Source organism: Helianthus annuus, chromosome 4, assembly GCF_002127325.2.
Source record: "Helianthus annuus cultivar XRQ/B chromosome 4, HanXRQr2.0-SUNRISE, whole genome shotgun sequence".
Lineage (NCBI taxonomy): Eukaryota > Viridiplantae > Streptophyta > Magnoliopsida > Asterales > Asteraceae > Helianthus > Helianthus annuus.
In genome coordinates, this window is record NC_035436.2 from 171,906,866 (window position 1) to 171,921,262 (window position 14,397).

Consider the following 14,397-nt stretch of genomic DNA (forward strand, 5'->3'; position numbering starts at 1 on the left):
CATATATTAATGTCCTCGCGAAACATTAATGATCAACATGTTCATAGACGCTTTACATACCAACTTACAACACTATAACTTTCAAATGTTTTTAATATTCATTTGACGCAAACTCATAATACATGTATTTACAAACTTTGATAATGTTTTCAACTTATGTACAAGTAAGAGGACGAGTTGGTCCTGCTTACAAAGACTCTCGTGGGCTAGACTCACAACTTTCATATATCATGCCGAGAAAATGATTTTACTATGCTTTCTCCACAACTTTTAAACCGGTTATCAAAAAGATTTATGTTAAATCTTTTCAAAACAAACTATGAACTCGCTCAACTTTATGTTGACTTTTTCGCATGTTCTTTCTCAGGTTGCATTTTCAAAACTATGGAACGGTTGGAATAGGAGAACCCATGGGATTTCGAGCACTTAGCTGGCGTTCATTGTTTAGAAGTCTTAGCTTATTTGCTTCCGCTGTGCAATGAAGATACCGGTCCAGTCACGCCAGCTCTGATATTTCGGGGTGTGACAGATTGGTATCAGAGCTATAGGTTTCAGCGAATTAGGTTTCTGTAGAGATACCTAGGCGCTAACCTCACTTTCCTCTGGGGACTTAGATTATTAAGACTTGAACGCATACAGAACGCCTAAGACTCGAATATGGGTTCCAACCGTTGCCGAAACAATGAGTCAACATTTCGGTTTAAAAAAAAATACATAAGTGTTGAGTTGATACACGATACACGAGACGATTACACACAGTAAGCAAAACCTGGAGGGTTTTGATAACACGCATATAAGAGCTTTGGAAAACTCTTGATGAGTAACTTATGTCGAAATTCATTAAAGGTCCTCACTTAGAAACCATGACTAACAACTCGGGCAAACGCCATTATCTGTATTGTCTATGCTATTTTAGTTACCCGAGCAGGTAACCTACGCGAGATGAAACGCTATTGCGCAACTATACGTGAAACTTAAACTATACGTCAGCGGACGTCGAAGTACACCACAGACGACTTTCGAGGCAAGGCCTTGGAGAAAACACAAATCGAAATGACAACAATGATGTTAATCCCGTCAGCGGGAGAACACCAACCGAAATGCGGTACTTTGCCACGTGTTCCTGCAAATGACATGAGTCACGCTGAGGTACGTTAAAACAAGATTTCACAACATTCGATGCTTAGTTTGAAGAGACTCACACTTGTTGGCGCTGCAAAAGAAGTCACATGTCTCCGCATCCCCCCTACTTCATTAATGGCGATTACGCTATGTTCGACATTCCATGGTAATGTCATCTAACAACCGATCATCACACGAAGTTCCAGGTAAAGTCCTTAAACGTTTTCTATTGAAATCCTGACTTTTTGCATATTGTGAGTAGACTTTCGCTTTTCTACTCCCCCTAACGGTAATTGCATCATGAGGATCTCATGTCATAATAGCAAACACTCATTTACTTATTTCTTGACAAATTCGTACGCTACACATGCATTGTTTGTTACGCATGTGGTTTCACTCACTTCGAATTGTTGTTTTGTCAACATCTCATACATTATTCCGCTATTCTAAATCTTTGCATTGTATTCTAGATGAACCGCATTGTTGCGAAGTGTTGACTTTTTGATATCGAGTCAACGAACTAGTTGAAACTCTTTTCTTTTGAATACATTACATGGTTTGTTCATTGTAATCATGTCGAAATCTCTTGTTAACACATGCATTCATCGTTGGAATGTGACAAAACCAAGTTCAATTGTTGAACTTGCTCATAATATATATTCGATTCAAGATTCCATATGATGGATTGAGGCGATCATATTCGAAATAATCCTAACAAGCACTTCATTTGCTTTGAAGCATAACATGCTTGTTTGGTCTTCGGCTTCATTGAATCGTTTCTTTGATCACGATCACCTTGTGGTGGCGTTTATTTTTCACAAGTTTGAAGCTTGCGCTAATCTCGTTGCTCACATCATGTATTAATTATTTATTTATTTGTTTGTTGATATTAAATCCGCTTTGTTGGTTTATCATATTAATGCAATTTTAACACAATCGTGTGTTAAGATAATGGTACACAAAATTCATGTCATATTCCAGTGTACCTCTTATCGGTTCTTTCAGCATCGATCGAACATTTTGTGATATTCATTGCTTTTCATCTTTGCTCGAAAACATCATTTATTTGTTTCATTTCCAATCGAAAATCCTATGAGATTTTTTTTTGAAACCAACATTCAGACTTACTCCGTTGAACCTTCAGTTGATTTCAAAACACGGTGTTATTCAGTCACCACTATTATTGAATTATTTCGATCACTACGACACCTTGTGGTGTCGGTATAAACTTGTCCCTTGGGCTAATCATGATCGAGAGTTTCATGCAAAACACGGTGATACATGTTCAGTCACCACGATTATTGAATTATTTCGATCACTACGACACCTTGTGGTGTCGGTATAAACTTGTAGCTTGTGCTAATCACGATCATCCGCCTCATGTGAACTATATATGCTTTTCGCTTGACACATCATTTAAATAGTCTTAATGCAACTATGTATTAAGACAATGATACACCAGGTTCGGTTGTATTTCATTTCGGTGTATACTTGCAATTCAACAATGTTAACACGTTGATTTTGTCTTATTCATTTATTGATTCGATAGTTGACAAATCATTTCACGATTCTATCTATTTGAGCTTGTTGATTCAAGTTTCAATCATACAACAACCAACGCAAGTTTCTGTTGGTAGAAAATTCGATTGTTTCCAAAAATTGATTTGCATATTGTGAACGCTCATTTGGAATTCTATTGGTCAAAATTCCTCTTCTGTTGAACCTCGTAAACTTAGTCACATTGGTGACAATATCACAACACTTCGTTCACTTGACATCGACTTCCGAAACAAACTCAGTTGAACCGTTGGGTTCTTATTGATACAAAATGTCCTTACATTCACGTAATCTGAATAGCTCTTGGTTTCGCTTTCATGGTTATTCACTTTGGTATTTTTCGGACTGACCTGCGAAACGACACAACTTTGAGGATATAACATAGACTAAATTTCGAGGACGAAATTTCTGCAACAGGGGGAGAATGTGACAACCGGTAATTAAGGGCTTCTAATTACGGAATTAACAAGGGTTTAACTCGCTAATAAATAGTGTTTAAGACACGAAATAACTTAATTAGGCTTTTGGAATGCCTAGGAACGCTTATCTGACGTTACAGTGCGCGTATGGTGATCTTCGGGAAATCTACGGAGCGTTAAGCGATAACGAACTGACACCGTACAAAATTACTAACAACGCCGACAAATATTAAATTTTTACGATATATTTTAGCTTCGTGATTAAAATTTTATATCCATAGTCAAAACCGGATCGAAAAACGGTTTAAAACAGCAACGATGCGAATTTACACGGTTATTATAGTAAACGACAAGCGAACGCGCAAACAATGACTACCGACCGTATTTTTAGCATTTTAATACAGGAATTATATTTTACGATATCTCACGGGAGTTGGGTGTGTTAACGGGCTTCTGAAATTATACTGGGCCGAGCAACAACTAGATACACTTAATGGGCCTTGGGCCCAACCCACTAACTAAAACCCTAGGTATATAAGTTAGTAGTAAACCTACTCCTTCATTTTGAAAACACAGATAACCAAACACGCCCCCACCAGTTTTTCCCCTGCTCTTCTTCATCCCTTTCCTTTGAAAACCCTAATCCTCCTATGTCACACAACCACACCCTCAATCTCCTCAAAGATTCACCAGACCCAAACAATCACCCTCCCATCTCTCTCATCCGTCCTACCCCCACCTCCCCTCTCTGACGAAGATGAACGGCCGGTCCCCGACCAGTCACGGTGGGGCCGATAATGGCGGAGAGTCCCTGCTGTGGTTCACTCGGTGAAACGACCATCCACGCATCTAGATCGAGAGAGATAGAGCAGAGAGAGAAAGAGAGGAATCGGAGATGCAGGAGTAGCGCCGCCGCTCACGGCGGCGGCGAAGGAGGTGACGGTGGTGGATCCGGTAAAACCCTTGTTCCCGTTCGCTTCGTTTTCTTTTTTTTTTCTGAAGAGGATGTTGTGAGGTTGGTTACAATGTCGTTTGTTTCAGGTGGTGTATGTGATGATGACACTGATGATGGTGGTGGTTCGGGTGACGACGACTGAGGTGGAGCCTGTCGGAGCCACGTCGGAGAACGGATACGGCTGTGGTGGTTGTTATACAGTTTCAATGTCATCTCAGATCACGCTTTAGTTTAGATTTGTTTCAGGTTCACGTCGGTTCAGTTTAGGCACGGCTTGGTTCGAGATGCGGGTTCGAGTCAAACCAGTCAACGGTCAATCACGGTCAGAATTTCGGTTCGGGTGAGGTCAACAGCAGTCAAACCCGGTCAAACCGAGTCGACTCAGTTAACACCCGAGTCAACTCGGGTCAACTCAGTCGGTTCCGGGTCAAAGCAGTCAAAGTCAGTCAGGCTATGGGTCAACATCGGGTCAACTCAGTCAAGATGGTCAAACTTGGTCAACTTTAAGACCCGGTAAAGTTTTAACGACGCGTTAAAACTCTCGTAAATATATGTTAGAATAGATCTTAGATCTTTATACTACGCGAATCGAGCTCGACCGGTTAAAACGATTACACATTAGTTTGCCGTTGATACAATTGACGAAAATTATATACATAGCGTTTGTATTGTGAAAATTGATTGAATTTTTGCAAAATATATCGACATTTAGTTGTCGGGATCGTCCAAAAACAGAGGAAACTCTGTCCGATTTTCGTTAAAAACTCGGTTTACGAAACGTATGTTGTTATAAAGACGACACTTATCGAAATACAACTTTTCTTATAAAAATAAATATAGAAGTATATTTATTTTGACGACGTTATAAGCCTAATGAAACCCGATGCTCATTTAAAATAAATATATTGTATGTATTTATTTCGAATATCAATGCTCCCGAACACTTTTGTAAACAAATATAAGGTATATACTTATTGCGAACATCAATACTTTCGAACGCTTTTTACAAATGAATATAATGTTTGTATTTGTTTCGAATGTCAAGATTTCGAATACTTTTATAAAATAAATATAAGGTTTATTCTTCGAATGTCAAGATTTCCGAACACTTTTATACAATAAATATAATGTTTATATTTATTTCGAACGACTATTATTCGGCGATTATTTAATATAAATATAATTGTTTATATTTATTTCACACGTCAACTTTAAACACTTATGTGAACTAAATATAAGTGTTATATTTATTTTAAGTGTCGACGACTCGAATATTTTCGAGTGCTTTTATAACAACAGTATATCGGGTTATATTCGTTTCAAAAATCAAGATATCAAATATATGTATATGTATATATATTTATTTTACATTCTACGAAAACTACAACGGTAAACTACTGTGTCATATACCACATTTCGAAAGAGCCGTACTACTATTCACCTACGCTTTCTAATTCACGACAACCAACACGACATCGCAGGTATATATTTATATTTGAATATATATAAATATATATATTAATCACTCGAAAACTAAGTCGATCTCGAGACTTAGTTCTATCCCGATTATAAACGGGATCACATAACCACGGATTGGTTATTTTAATTTAAACTAACAACACCTTCGTAGAGTCGTTTTATTAACGACTTGGTAGAGCTCGGACACGTAGTTTAACTATGTTATTTTATTAGAAAACTCATAAGTATTCCTTCGTAGGAATGTCATAGTTGCACGCTACGCTAGCAAGTTCACATTCTTGGAGTAACATCACGGAATCACGTTAAGCTAGCTTTGCACAGGAATGTCAAGGTGAGTTCATAACCCCCACTTTTTACTGTTTTACATTTTTATAAATGTTTTCGGGGGTGGAAAGACATGCAAGTTTTTGCAAAAGCAAACAATATTTCGATGAACGAAAACACATATTTATAAACCATGTTGCAAATGATTTTCAACGAACTTGAATGGTTTACGAACGATTTATACTAAACATACCGGTTTTACAAAACGTGCATGATTTTCATGACTAGTGACGGGAATGTCCTAGTTACTACAACGGAACTGGGTTGGCCTGCATACGTAAAACGAGACAACTCAGTGAGATCGTGTTCCCCTTTTCTTTCAACGTTTCGGTTTACAACTTTCGGGGGGAAATACATGTCAAACTAGGGTATGATTAAGTTATGGAATGAACTCTTAGATCATGTGAGCATAGGCTGTAACTGAGGTGCCATTAATCCTTTTGAGGACCAAGGAACAAAGGTTAGATCTAATGGGTACGGGCGAGCCCCACTCACGGTCCATGGGTGACCACTTAGAGTGCTGTTGTGTCCAGCGTCGAGAGTTTGACACTTAAATTGCCTACGCGGGTTGAGTACCTCCTATGTCGTCGCATATATTAATGTCCTCGCGAAACATTAATGATCAACATGTTCATAGACGCTTTACATACCAACTTACAACACTATAACTTTCAAATGTTTTTAATATTCATTTGACGCAAACTCATAATACATGTATTTACAAACTTTGATAATGTTTTCAACTTATGTACAAGTAAGAGGACGAGTTGGTCCTGCTTACAAAGACTCTCGTGGGCTAGACTCACAACTTTCATATATCATGCCGAGAAAATGATTTTACTATGCTTTCTCCACAACTTTTAAACCGGTTATCAAAAAGATTTATGTTAAATCTTTTCAAAACAAACTATGAACTCGCTCAACTTTATGTTGACTTTTTCGCATGTTCTTTCTCAGGTTGCATTTTCAAAACTATGGAACGGTTGGAATAGGAGAACCCATGGGATTTCGAGCACTTAGCTGGCGTTCATTGTTTAGAAGTCTTAGCTTATTTGCTTCCGCTGTGCAATGAAGATACCGGTCCAGTCACGCCAGCTCTGATATTTCGGGGTGTGACAGATTGGTACCAGAGCTATAGGTTTCAGCGAATTAGGTTTCTGTAGAGATACCTAGGCGCTAACCTCACTTTCCTCTGGGGACTTAGATTATTAAGACTTGAACGCATACAGAACGCCTAAGATTCGAATATGGGTTCCAACCGTTGCCGAAACAATGAGTCAACATTTCGGTTTAAAAAAAATACATAAGTGTTGAGTTGATACACGATACACGAGACGATTACACACAGTAAGCAAAACCTGGAGGGTTTTGATAACACGCATATAAGACCTTTGGAAAACTCTTGATGAGTAACTTATGTCGAAATTCATTAAAGGTCCTCACTTAGAAACCATGACTAACAACTCGGGCAAACGCCATTATCTGTATTGTCTATGCTATTTTAGTTACCCGAGCAGGTAACCTACGCGGGACGAAACGCTATTGCGCAACTATACGTGAAACTTAAACTATACGTCAGCGGACGTCGAAGTACACCACAGACGACTTTCGAGGCAAGGCCTTGGAGAAAACACAAATCGGCATGACAACAATGATGTTAATCCCGTCAGCAGGAGAACACCAACCGAAATGCGGTACTTTGCCACGTGTTCCTGCAAATGACATGAGTCACGCTGAGGTACGTTAAAACAAGATTTCACAACAATCGATACTTAGTTTGAAGAGACTCACACTTGTTGGCGCTGCAAAAGAAGTCACATGTCTCCGCATCCCCCCTACTTCATTAATGGCGATTACGCTATGTTCGACATTCCATGGTAATGTCATCTAACAACCGATCATCACACGAAGTTCCAGGTAAAGTCCTTAAACGTTTTCTATTGAAATCCTGACTTTTTGCATATTGTGAGTAGACTTTCGCTTTTCTACTCCCCCTAACGGTAATTGCATCATGAGGATCTCATGTCATAATAGCAAACACTCATTTGCTTATTTCTTGACAAATTCGTACGCTACACATGCATTGTTTGTTACGCATGTGGTTTCACTTCGAATTGTTGTTTTGTCAACATCTCATACATTATTTGTCACACCCCGATTTTCGGTTTGCACGGAAGCGTATGGCGAGGTGTGACGAGAGCGGCAATCGTTACAATCAATCGAGTAAACAACACATTTGAAACATAAAAGATGTTCATCCATACATTTGATTCGAAATCATAATTTACATTACATATGTCTTGTTTGAAACTTGAAACAACAACAACTTTAACCACATTATTCAAAGTTCAAAACATAACAACCGAAATCAGATGACATCACAAAAGCTTGCGTTCTTGATAACCACTTGAACATATTTTTCCAAAGCCGTCCACTAATCTCCTGTAATACATGTTAATTTTGAAAAACGTCAACAAAAGTTGAGTGAATTCATGTTATTTTGTTTTTGCATCAAATGAGTCTCCAAAACATTTGAAGTAATAAAATTCGTTTTTGTATAGTATGATAAAAAAAAATTGTATGATCATTAGTGTGTTGCAAGGACACTAATATGTATGCCGAATAGGAGGCAACCAAACCTTGACAATTTATCGTGTGTGTCAACGACACTAGTTTGGACACAAAGGCACTCTTGACGATCGTGGTTATCGTTGTCGTTAAGAGTGGGGCTTGCCAAAACCCAAATAGATCTATCCGTTTGTTCCTCGGTACTTGTTTATTCATTAATGGCCCCTTTATTTTAACACCTATCCGCATGTGATCAAAATAGTTTCATCGTATTATCATACTATTTATAACATGTATACATCCCCGAAGTTTAAAACTATAAACATTCAAAGTAAAAGGGGAAGCATGAACTCACAGATTTGCGTTCCATGCAAATCTCTATTCGATTCCTTGTTCGCGGTTCGTTTCTCGACCTACAAGTGTTCTAATCTAGTTAGACACTTAGGTTTGTTTTTGTGTATCGTACAAATATTCTGTCTTGTATTTTGTTTTTGTGTTTTCGTATATATATAACTTCCTTGTATATATATATATATATTTATTTTATTTTATTTGTGTTTGAATGGGCTTAATTTATGTTTTAGAATTTAAGTCCATTTTGGGTATTTGGTGTTTATGGGCCTAGCCCAAATAACTTTGTTTAAAAATCCCAAATAACTTTGTTTAAAAATATGGGTCAATCCCAAATTAATTTGTAGGAGTAGGCCTTAGCCCAAAACAAGTAGGCCTAGCACAATTTAGTTTATAGTTGTGGACTTAGCCCAAATAACTTGTGTAAGAATGGGCCTAGCCCAAATTGTTTTCTAAAATATATCTAGTCCATAATATTTGTAAATATTGGGTTTTTAGCCCAAGTATTTTGTAAAGTGGGCTTTAGCCCAATTTTGACTAAAAATACATTTTAATCCATTGTTTTGTAAAAGTGGGCCTAGCCCAAATTTTGTTTACGAGAAATGGGCATTAGCCCAAATTTTAATTTATGGACCACTTTTTAAACTACATAATTTTTGGGCTAGTAAATAAAATAATAAAAAAAATAATAATAGTAATACCTGTATTTTTATAAAAATTTAATTTTTATAAAAATTGTTACTTATGCCATAGTTGAACATTTTAGTGCATAAACTTGTGTGACGGTTCGTATTTTATTCTAGTTGTTTACTACTTGTCGGTTTTATTTATTCGTATCATTTATCCCGTTTGTGTCGTCCGTCACATTTTACCATTTGCTTTGTTTGTGCCATTTTTGTTTGTCCAAAGGTCTATATAGTCCAATAGTGTCCGAATTTGTCCATTTGTGTTTTCGTGTCCAAGGATGGACATTTTATTTCGTTTTCAAGTTTATATATATATTTTGTAATTTTTATGGATGTGTAATAATTTTGCATTTGTTCCTACTAGAACTAGCATATGATGTACACATCAAAATATATAAACTTATAATACTTGATGAATATTTTTGTAAGTACACATTTTATCCAAAAATATACTTGTTATTTTTTATTTAGAAATCTTTTTATAAAACATGGATTTATGACTTTGTCCAAAAATTGTTTAACCATGTTTAAAGACCTCAAATAATAATTTCGGTCACAAACTTCTTTGTTTAACAACTTTTAACACATCACAAAATTTATAAAAATTTTGCCATAGTTTTTGTTTGAAATATGAATTTTCCCCAAGTTTATACAAAACTTGTTTTCAAATTATTTCAATACAAAACATCATCAAGTATCAATATCTATCAAAATTTGTCAACAAAAGTAGCATGAACATGATATTGTTCTTAACTTTCCCAAAAAGGAAACTTTATTCCTTATTTTTGCCAAAAAATTGTAGAAAGAGATTTTATGAAAAAAAACTCTTGTTTTAGATGTCTTACAAAGTCATTTGAAGCATAAACACGTATTCAAAATGTTTACTACTAACATAATTTCTTGCTTTTGATTATTTCCAGAAATGGAAACTTTATTCAATAAATTTTTCAAAAATTTATTTTCTTGTTTTTAAATGGTTTTTCACATTTTACTAGCATGCATGTTCATCAAAAATTCATGTTCATCACTTTGTTGATGAATCTTGGTTGATCCTACATGCATGTATGTAGATCATATTTTTGAGTAGAAATAACCAAGATTCAAGTTTATTAGCCTAGATTTCTCCAAGTTCATCTTATAATCATAGAAAAATCATGGTTAAAAATAATGATTTCTTTTTTTTTTTTAGTTGTTTCTTGTTATCTTTCAAGTGGGTTTATGATGAACTTGTAAAAGAATCAAAAATAAAAGTGAAACTAGTATGTTATTCTTACAATTTTTGCAAAGAAACAAAGATGATGATAAGATATCTTGTTGATCCAAAGCTTCAAGCTCCACCCAAAGGCTCCATCTAGCTTTTCTAAACACCCATGAAGATTGTTTCATCCATAGACTTCCATAAGTGCATGAATTCTTGTATTTGAAAATTGAAATGAAGTTGGTGTGAGGGGTGTTTGGGTTACACGATTTTGGAGAGAGAGAGAGAGTAGAAGAGTTGATGGTTTTTGGTGTTGGAAAATGGTAATGAATGGAGTGTAAGAGAAGGTTTGTTCATTTAGGTCTTACACTAATCATGCTCTTAGTTTTCCAACATATCAATTTAGTGATGAGTGAGCTTATGGTGGGGACCCACTAGGAAACGAAAATCAGCCATGTATAAGGTCTATTTGCTCAATTTTTATATTAAAATCTTATTTAAACAATAAACTCTAGTATTTTTAGAACTTTGACAATTTTTATAAAAATATCTACAAGGTTTTAAGCTCTAATATTTTAAAGTAGTGTGACACTAGGTAAAACTATTTCACCAAAATTTTTAGTTTGTAATTCGGGTGAAAAAGTCGGTTCGGGTCCTGTACCGGGTTAAATACTGACACCGTGTTTTGTTTAGATAAATACATGACAAAAATTATTTTTGCACATGTTTTACCATCCGAATAATTAATACAACTTTTTGGACTAAAAATTTTATTATTTTTGGCACGGTTCCGGTACCGGCTTTACTGACTGGCAGTTTACTGAACTAGCCGTACAGCTTAACGCAATAAGATTCGATTGCGGATTTTGTGTCGTTTTTAATACCCATTATATTATTTATGTAAAATAATATTTATTTTTGGGTTTTCAGACAGTTACTGTTTTGTTCTGCGGAATACTGTACACTTCCGCATGATTGCTGTATTTTTCTGCGGACTTGGACAATTTGGTTTTTAATTGGAATTTTGTAAATAATAAGGCACATATTATTTTTGGACAAAGCTTTTTAGAGAATATTTGTGTAGACATATCCGTATGTCTTGTTTTTATCGTGTCAGACTGTACCGCGACTAGTACTGACAAGTATTGTTTAATCGCGTTCCTATTGTTAGTCTAGGATATTGTTTCCAATCGCAACGTATCTGTTATCATAATTTACTATGATTTTTGTAATTCCTAGACTCTCAAGACTTTAATTAATTAAAATCAAGTCATATACGCGAAAATAAAATTTAAATAGTTGTTCACGTTGTACGGAATTACCGGAATTTTGCCGATTGTCACATTCTCCCCCTGTTAAAGAAAATTTCGTCCCGAAATTTTAGGATGCGTTATTCTTCGTTGGGACTTTCTTAAACAAATGAGGGTACTTCTTTTTGATTTTGTCTTCTCGTTCCCATGTGAACTCGAGTCCTCGTTTCGAGTTCCATCGGACTTTGAATAGTTTGATACGACTTCTCCTCGTTTTGTGAATCTTTGAAACCAAAACCTCAACAGGTTCTTCGATGAAATAGAGTTTGTCTTCTACATGGATTTCGTCCGGGGGAATAATAAGTGTTTCATCCGAAAGACACCTTTTCAAATTCGACACATGAAAAGTGTCGTGAATGGTATCGAGTGTTTCTGGCAGTTTTAACTTGTAGGCGACGTTTCCAATCTTTTCCAAGATTTCTTAAGGTCCTATGTATCTCGGGCTAAGCTTCCCTTGCTTACCGAATCTAGCTACGCCTTTCCACGGCGAGACTTTTAGCAACACCTTGTCTCTAACCTCAAAAGACAATTGTTTGCGGCGTCTGTCCGCGTATCTTTTCTGTCTGTCTCGAGCCGCCTTGATACGGTCTCGAATTTTGAATATTTTATCCGTAGTTTCTTGAACTAACTCAGGACCTAACATTTGTTTGTCGCCTAGTTCCGCCCAGCATAGCGGAGATCGACATTTACGGCCATATAACGCTTCGAATGGTGCGACTTTAATACTCGTGTGATAACTGTTATTGTATGAGAACTCCACTAAAGGCAAGTGAGTACCCCAATTTCCACCTAAATCCATCACACAAGCACGCAACATATCTTCTAGAGTTTGAAATGTGTGTTCACTTTGGCCGTCAGTTTGGGGATGAAAGGTCGTGCTCAAATTTAATTGGGATCCAAAGGCCTTTTGAAAAGACTGCCAAATCCTTGACCGTCTCGGTCATAGATTATTGACACAGGTACACCATGTCTTGCTACAATTTCTTTGAGATAGATTTCAGCTAACTTCTCAGTACTATCTTTCTCACGGATAGGCAAGAAGTGAGCTGACTTGGTTAATCGGTCGACGATTACCCAAATCATGTCATGACCACGAGAATTCCTGGGTAATTTAGTTACGAAATCCATAGAAATATGTTCCCATTTCCAAGTAGGGATTTCGGGTTGTTGTAGCAAACCAGAAGGTTTTTGGTACTCGGCCTTAACTTTAGCACATGTTAGACATTTTCCAACGTACGTCGCAATATCACCCTTGATATTAGGCCACCAATAAAATTCCTTGAGATCGTGATACATCTTATCTGTTCCAGGGTGTATCGAATACTTGGATTTATGAGCCTCATCAAGAATTAGGCCTCGAAGACCACCAAAATGAGAAATCAAAATTCTATTCATGAAATATAAGGTTCTGTTCTCTTTCGATTCTAATTGTTTTTCCATACCTCTAAGCATTTCTGCTTTGAAGTTTTCTTCTTTCGATGCTTCTTGCTGAGCATCACGAATTCGAGAGGTAAGATCATTATGAATTGTGAGCCTTAAAGATCGCACACGCATTTAACTCGTTCTTTTCGACTTAATGCATCCGCGACAATATTCGCTTTGCCCGGATGATTTTTGATCTCACAATTATAGTCATTCAACAATTCTACCCATCATCTTTGGCGCATATTTAACTCTTTCTGGTTAAATATATGTTGAAGACTCTTGTGATCCGTGAATATCATGCATTTGGTACCATAAAGGTAATGACGCCAAATTTTTAGTGCAAATACCACTGCACCTAACTCTAGGTCATGTATGGTATAGTTCCTTTCGTGAATCTTCTATTAGCGTGATGCGTATGCAATAACTTTTTCTCTTTGCATTAACACGCATCCTAACCCTTGTCGTGAGGCATCACAATAGACTACGAAATCATCCGTACCGTCTAGGAGTGACAGAATTGGTGCATTACAGAGTTTGTCTTTAAGCAGTTGAAAAGTTGCTTCTTGTTTCTCTCCCCATTCAAATTTCTTATCTTTTGAGTGAGAGAAGTAAGGGATTGTGCAATCTTCGAGAAGTTCTCAATGAATCTTCGATAATAACCGGCCAATCCTAGGAATTGACGTATTTCGGTCGGTGTCTTTGGTGCAATCCAATTCTTTATGGCCTTAATTTTCAATGGATCAACATGTATGCCTTTCTCGTTGACTACATGTCCGAGAAATTGAACTTCGCAAAGCCAATATTCGCATTTGGAAAATTTTGCATACAGTTTCTCCTTTTTCAACAACTCAATGATAGTTCTAAGATGGTGCTCGTGTTCGTCCTTGTTTCGTGAGTATATCAATATATCATCGATAAACACTATCTCAAATTTGTCAAGGTAAGGCGTGCACACGCGGTTCATTAAGTCCATGAACACCGCTGGTGCATTTGTTAAGCCAAA

The 14,397-nt window shown here is 36.6% G+C and overlaps 1 long non-coding RNA gene across 1 annotated transcript; it reads right to left on the bottom strand.

Annotated features, from left to right (window-relative positions):
- Window positions 1-8,095: 8,095 nt before the first annotated feature.
- On the bottom strand, window positions 8,096-11,008 carry LOC110934639. The gene is made up of 3 exons (XR_002588514.1): window positions 10,736-11,008; window positions 8,780-8,837; window positions 8,096-8,298 (listed from the first exon to the last, which is right to left on the bottom strand). It is a non-coding gene; the product is annotated as an uncharacterized LOC110934639 (long non-coding RNA).
- Between the last annotated feature and the right edge of the window lie 3,389 nt (window positions 11,009-14,397).